The sequence below is a fragment of the Tupaia chinensis genome, unplaced genomic scaffold, assembly GCF_000334495.1.
Source record: "Tupaia chinensis unplaced genomic scaffold, TupChi_1.0 Scaffold000062_1, whole genome shotgun sequence".
In the NCBI taxonomy this organism is placed as follows: Eukaryota; Metazoa; Chordata; class Mammalia; order Scandentia; family Tupaiidae; genus Tupaia; species Tupaia belangeri.
Genome location: NW_006159520.1, coordinates 756672 through 764549, shown reverse-complemented (window position 1 = coordinate 764549; position 7878 = coordinate 756672). Strand labels below are relative to the sequence as shown.

Genomic DNA, 7878 nt, shown 5'->3' with positions numbered 1-7878 from the left:
CTCTGCTGCTCTTTTGTCTTTCTAATTCTTACCTTTCCCCCTGCTCCCATAGGATAAGCCAATCAGCAGCCATGTATATTTGAGTGCTGAGAGGCCTCATTCCCATGACTGTTCATTTTTTGACAAATAATTTTTTCTTCTCTTTTTCTTCGTGTTTTTGTCCTTCCCCACTTCTTCTTTTTTCCTTTCTATTCCTTTCCTTTTCTTTTTACCTTTTTCAATTTTCTGCTCAGCCTCCATAGACTGATTTTTCTAGACAAGTCTAAGTGCTCTGTATCCAAATATCTGAATACTTTTAGGGTCAGATTAATCCTCAATTTTCACTGAATCAGCTGTGCAAAGGGAGAAAACTGGTACTGTTTACAGACTACAGGTCACCTCCTTCTGCATTCCTCTGATTGCTCAGACTTGACTCCAAAAAATCGGAAAAAACATATAATCCATCAGATGACCAGAAACCACTGCAGAGGTATAAGAAATGTGAGAACGCAAGAAAATGTCTCTCCTCTAATGGAAAAGAGTAACTCCTATTCCTCCACAAAGAATACAAAGGAACTCATGAAAATGTCAGGTAAAGAATTTAAAATATTCATAGTGACAAAGCTAACAGAGATGCAAGAGAATAGAGACAATGAACTCCAGAAGATGCAGGAGAAAAGAGACACCGAGTTCCAGGAGGTGAGGAAGTTCTTGCATGATCTGAAAGAGGAGATGCACATCATAAAAAAATAATCAAATGGAATTGTTAGAGATGAAAGCTGTAATACAGGAAATAAAAAATTCCCTTGAAATGATCAAAAGCAGATTAGATCATGCAGAAGATCAAATCTCAGATGTAGAAGATAGAACCTCTGACCTAGAAAAATTCACACACACACACACAACCTGAGAAAATAACAAAAAAAAATGAGAATAGCATGCAAGTAATACTAGATACCATTAAATGCCCAAACATCCGGATCATCGGTATCCTAGAAGGTGAAACTAATAAGAGAATTGATGATCTAAACTAAAAGTCAGAAAACTAAAGTCGGACACTCAGAAATAAGAGTATAAGAAGCAACTAAGAGCTCTCCAAGATGGCATCCTTGGTGCAGTCGAAGCTCATTCTCTATCTAGTCCAGGGAGAGAAGAAAGTTTGGGCCCGCTTGCAACTTGTACTTCCGAGTTGCTTAGAGAATATACCATCGGCTGAAGCCAGACTAACAAAGAATAGGTGTGCCAACTGCTTTGACTGCCCCAGCTGCATGTACATCTCCTCCACCCGAACAACAAGCATCTCCTCACAGCTTCCAGATATCCCCGCCAAGACCACCATGAGAAAAGCCTGTTACCTGGCCTGTGGGTTTTGCCGCTGGACCCCTAGAGACGTGGTCATGGAAGACAAATCCATCTCTAGTGGCAGTTAGCAGGAACCTGAAAATCCTCACACACAGTGGATGAACAAATTGATAGAATATTACCAGCGATTCAATCAGAAAGAGAAGGTTGAGTGAGATTGCAAGAAGCTAGCACAGCATAGAAATTACATGCCTCCGGCTTTTTCAGACAGATATGGTCTTGGAACCAGGCTTCAAGGAGCTGGAGCATCCATCAGTACTCTTAAAGAAGGAGAGGATCAGAAAAAGATAAAGATTGAGCCAGCTCAGGCTATAGATGAACTGGAACCTCTACCTGAAGACTATTATTCAAGACTAGTAAATTTAACAGAGGTGACCACCCTTCAGCAGCACCTCTTACAGCCTGACTTCCACCCAATCTGTGCTTCACAGCAGTATCATCGCAGCAAACACATTCTGATCAAATGATCCCTTCGTTGCCGGAAATATGAACATAATTTGAACAAGTCAGAATTTAATCCAACATCTAACAAATTTAAAATTCTCCTGGTTGCTTTCAATCATATTCCAGAAGTGAGAATCATGTCAATTCCCAATCTTCGCTACTTGAAGGAGAGCCAGGTCCTTCTGACTCTTAGGAATCCAGTGGAGAATCTCACCCATGGGACTTTTTTGGAGAACGAGGAGGGGGACCCTGATGATATCAGCAGCACTGCTAGGGGGTGGTTCCTCCCAAAGAGCTCATTTTAGCTGGCAAGGATGCAGCAGCAGAGTAGGCAGAGTTGGCAGAACCTCAAGACTTTCAGGACAATCCTGATATTATATCCTTCAGAAAGGCCAACAAAGTGGATATTTTCATCAAAGCTACCACACAATGTGAGGAGGGTGAAGTGACCATGTGCTTCAAGGTGAAGCATGATTTTAAAAACCTGGCAGCTCCCATCTGTCTCATCAAAGAAAGTGACCAGAGCACAGAAGTCATCTGGCTCACCCAGCATGTGGAACTCAGGTTGGGCCCACTTCCTCCTGAAAAGTTTCCACCAGTGGGAAGACCCAAAAGGACAGTGTCACCATGTTAAAATGTGGAAGCCATTGCTTCATTAGGTCTTGTTTGTAACTATGTACCTAGCACTACTGAATTCTCTTTCTCGGAGAGTGGGAGCATAGGCCAGGCATGAGGAACACAGGGTAATTGCTGTTCCTCTTACTGTCATCTCCATCGATAGCAGTTAGTCTGTGTCTCTCTCACCACGCCCTGCTCATTGGAAAAAAGCAGCATAGTTTCATCCCAGTAAAGGGGATGGCTGTTCCTTGGAGTGACATTAGATTTACCACCTTCGGTTTAAAATTAAGATATTTTATTAGACAGGACATAGTCCTTATCAGTTCCTTTTGAAATATGAAGACATTGACGATACTGTCTCTCAGTCTGATCTCCCAGAGGATCACAGTCTCACAGATGAAACTTAAAATGAGAGTCCAGAGGTGGACCTGCTGTTAAGGATCCAGCATTGGTCTCAGTGTACCTACTGCTTTCTGCATTCTATTACATAAAATCTGAAACATAGCCCTTCATTGGTCATAATGGCTCCCATGAAATCCCATAGATTTCCATTTCAGAAAAATAGAATCATCATAGTTGGTTCTGTGGTGATTGAGAAAACCTATGAAATTCTTAAGGCACTCTGTTTGTCCTGTGCTTCTAAGTGAATACAGGACACTTAGCTATCAGTTGCTCTTAAAAATGCTTCCAGTTGAATATGGAACTTGTTAAGAATTTGAGAAACAAGGGGTTAGCAAGTTCCACTCATTTTAAATGTGGCCACAGGAGGGCAGTCTTTCTATTTTACTCTCTTTCATGCTCTGCCTCTAACTCAGTAAATTGTTGTATTGGGAACCTGGGAAAAGCCCACAAGAAGCCAGATTGGACACGTTCACTTCTGGAGTTCAGACATTTTAAAGGTTAGATTTTTAACATTATCTGAACTGTTCTTTCTACTGATTTGAAGAGAAATCTTAAATCCCAAACTGGATATTAAGAAAGAACTTCTCCCCTTGCTGAGTTTAAGATTTTTGTTATATGGTGTGTCAAGATCATTTTCATTGTAAACCATGAATAGTTTAGCAAGTAGCCCAGAATCCTGGCTGACCAGTAGTCTCTGTTTTACCGATATCCTGGAGTTGGGTTGCTAATCTTAATATCCGTGTTTTCTAAAATGAGACTTAAAGTAGACCACCAGCTGCTTCACGTTTTCTAACCTATCAAGTATTGTAAGTGGCCAACAGACTTTTGAAGAAAAGAGAAGTATCCTGTTTACCCTGTGTTTGGTTTTAATTTCAAGTCTTTAGTTTAAAATTAAGATATATTATTAGACAGGACATAGTCCTTATCAGTTCCTTTTGAAATGTGAAAGTATTTAGGAACCTTTTGAAAGACACTAAATTGTACTCTTTTTTGGGGGGGGGCAAAGGGCTCTTGCACTTAACAGAGACAGGAAAAGAAAGAAAAGACACTTCCCAAGAGAGATGGCCACACCACAGTCCCTTCTCTTCCATTCCCTTTTTGGTATTTTGGAAACACACACACTCATGCCTGGTGTGATTTTCAAGCCACTGGGTCCAGGACTCAAACCACGGTCGACTACGTGGGAATCCAGTGACATAGCCATTACGCTAACTGCTGGTCCCCAAGATAGGTTTTAATGTAAGCTGGTATTCTGTGTGTACACCTGCAGCTGGTGAATTAGGAATTTTTATTTGTTGTCTTCTTTATGTTAGATCAAGTGCAAGATTTTTAATACTAGCTAGTGCTCACCACCACAGGAAAATTAGATGTTGTTAGCACTTAAAACTAGAGTTTTGGAAACAAAGCTAAGTTATTAGGAGTTTGTGATTTGATTCACCTACCAAAGTCGTCTTCTGTTCAAAGTGCTTATAGACATAGCGAGCTAAGCATCATGTATATTTGTGAAGAAACATCCATTTTGTTCCCTCTTGGGAATGATTGGCACTCCTTGATCTTCATGAATGACAGGTTGCTGTTTTGCCCTATTGCTTAACTTAATGTAGTGAAATAAAGCAGACAAAGCTTGAAGAAAAAAGAAAGAAAGAAAGAGAAAGAAAGAAAGAAGGAAGGAAGGAAGGAAGGAAGGAAGGAAGGAAGGAAGGAAGGAAGGAAGGAAGGAAAGGAAAAGAGCCAACCAAGAGAATAGCCAGCCTAATGGTGGGGACAAGTCCAGTGTTGAATGCTAACTTCCAGAGTTTAAATGGAAAGATCGGGCCATGGTAACACTGCAAATTCAGTACAAGAGAGATTAATTATGTGAGTCTGAACTAGTGAAATAGAATTTTTTTACTTTAGAACATTACTGATTTTCTTTGATGCTTTGATTTTCATATTTAAGGATTTTTGTCTTCTCTTGAACTGTTGGTAGGTTCCTTTTTCCTGGCTTTAAGTTTTAAGCAAATTTCTCTGAACATTTTTTTATTTTGATCTATTAAAACTAAAACTTCTTTAAAAATAAAAATGCATTAAAAATACCTGTTAATACCTATTTAATGACTGCAGTAAGCTATACAGCCCCTGCGAAGTGCTACCTTATAGCATGTTCACTTTACTTACTGAAGTTTATGCCTAAAATCAGACATGCATTCATAAATATGCACATATCAGCTGTGCTTGCTATTGAAAAAATTCAAATTAATTAAGATCTTTAGTGAATCAATAAAATGTGAAAGAAAAGGTATGGAAAACAACTGTACATACCAGAGACAGTGTGGGAGAAGGAGGGGAATTAGCAGAGGGTGAGTGGTAGGGAATCAAGAAAACCAAGGTACCTAAGATCATATGATGAAGGAGAAAGGGAGCCATGCCATAAGTTCACACCAAAACAAGCAAGAAAGCAAGCAAATAAAAAGCTAGCACATTATTTGGGCCAGCAGGTGGCATGTTGGTTGAGGCACTGGATTTCCACATGGCCTGCCTGATTTATGTCCTAGACCGGTGACTTAAAACTCATGCTGGGCACATGTGGGTATGTACACAAAATCCCTAAAGGAGAATGGAGATGAAAGGATTATGGTGTGGCCATTCCCCCAGGGGGTGATTTCTCATGTTCCCTCTTTCTGTTTCTCTCTATCTCTCCAGTGAGTGCATGTATCCTATAGCAAAAATCTTTTTCTCAAAAAAAAAAAAGAGCACATTATGATAGGCCTCTATACCACTCACACACACACACACACACACACACACACACACACAAAAGTAGCTTAGAGACCCTCTACCATCCCCAAATCTAAGCATGGAACAGCCTCATGCCTGGCCTCTTCCTCCACGTTTTTTCAAATGATTTTCAGAAGTTCTGAGTTTTAATGATTTCTCCCATTGAGACTGCTTTTTCAGGGTTGCAAAGTGGCACAGCAGTATAATCCAGCATTCTGTGAGGCTGACTTACATGGGAAGGTTCTGAGCTTCCATCTAGAGACCTCCAAGTATATGAAGCATGCACGTGTCCAGGATAGGGCTGGCTGAAGCTGGGGGTGGATCACAGCATAAAGCTCCAGTTCGGAGGTGCTATCTCTTTCTCTTACAGAAGAAATAACTATATATATATATATATATATGAAATAACTATATATAAAAGGTATATATACAGAATGTATATTATATATGTAATATATATATTTTTAAGACAGATTTTTGCTATAGGGTGTGTGCACTCATTAGAGAGACAGAAAGCAAGAACTCAACCCCACTGGGGATGGCCACACTGCAGTCCCTTCTCCATTCTCCCCTCAGGATCTTGGGCACATGTGCCCAGCATGAGTTTAAGCCACCAGGTCTGGGACTCAAACCATGGTTTTCTACATGGGAGTCCAGCAACATAGTCATTACGCCAACTGCTGGTCCCTATAATGTATTTTTTTAAAAAGACTTTTTGGGCTAGTCAGTGGCATGCTGGTTAAGGCAGCTGGATCCCACATGGCTGAATGTGCAGTTGGAGTCCAGACCTGTAGGTTTGAAAGACACACCAGGCGTGTGTGCATGTGTGCCCAAACCAGAGAGGAGAAACAGAGGACAAGGAATTGTGGCCTGGCTGTCCCTTAGGGGAGGAAGGTGATTTCTCAGTTTCTGTCTCTCTCCAGCTAGTACACAGCCCTCTGGCAATTAAAAACAAAAACAAGAACAAAAGAACCTCCTTTCTAAGGAACTCACTTTCACTTGCCGCCATCTGCATAAACATGCAGGGGCCCAGGGAGGGACCTCACAGTGTGATTGGCTGCTCCCCTCTATTTCTTGCCTCTGCACAGAACGGAGGATGTTTTTCCTTCTCCCCAGTACACTTGCTGACAGAACTGAAACAGAAGGACATTTTAAAAGAACAGCTTTAATGAGGAAGATGGTCAGAAAGCAACAGTAGCTCAAGGAAAAATAAAATCTTTATATGAAATAGCAGGAATCTAGGGAAGTGGCCTCCCAGATGCTATTTTTATTTTCAACATTTCAGGGCAACACAGATCGAGTTAATGATGCTTTTCTATAGCTCCAAGGCAACTCAGAAATGGCAGGGCTCAGACTAGCAGAGATGCACTTCCTGTGGATTTGGGAGGAGGAAGGCCTAGGGAGCGTGGAGTCCCTAAGTCACAGATACAGAGAAAAGTAGTGTTGTATGGGGGATTTTCTATTCCACCCCAGGCACATGGCAATTTGCACAGTTCCTTTCCTTGTCAGTTTCACCACTTTGAATCAACTGCTCCATCTCGGTGACTAAGAGGCTTTTATATATTGAAGTAACCCCCAAATGTTCAATGATAGAAAATGAACCATTTTAGAGTAGGGGATCATTTAAGAATTCTGAATTTCATCTCACCCCTGGTGTTTATGTTTTCCATGGGAGAGATAAAAGTCCGTAGGTTCAGAAAAAGGAAATTTCTGATACCCCACTGGGATAATTCAAGAGGCTTCCTGCTGTTAAAGCACTGTTAAAGACCAAAGAATCAGCTCAAATTGAGCTCTAGTTTTTAGATGACTGGTGACTGTTATTTGGAATTTTCTTTAAATTTATTTATTTATTTATTCCATGAGGGGCAGGGAGAAAGAGAGACAGAGACACCCAAAGGGTTCTTCATGGCAAGATCATGGGCACATGTATACCCAGCATGCTCACAGAAGTCATGGGGTGTGAACCCAAGACCTCTTCCATCTGGATCCACTTGTGTTACTGTTTTATCCTGCCTAACCCCTATTTGGAGATTTTGTGTCAAAAATTTTTTAAAGAATTATTTTAATTTAATTACATTTATTCATTCATTTATTTATTTTAATTTTACTAGAGAGAGACACAAACAGAGAGAGAAGGAAAGTGAGAAAGCAAGCCACCAGGTCCAGGACTTGAACCATGATCAGCCATGTGGGAGTATCCAGCGCCTTAACCACTGTGCCACTTGCCGGGCCCTATGTCAACTTTTTAAAATCAATATAGACTGATAGAGTCACTTTAAAATTCCAGTGCTTCTTTAGAAACATTTTTTGAACGTT

The 7878-nt window shown here is 40.6% G+C and overlaps 1 pseudogene; it reads left to right on the top strand.

The window, feature by feature from the left end:
* Positions 1-1079: 1079 nt before the first annotated feature.
* Positions 1080-2419, top strand: LOC102498277 (dynactin subunit 4 pseudogene; annotated as a pseudogene).
* Positions 2420-7878: the final 5459 nt, after the last annotated feature.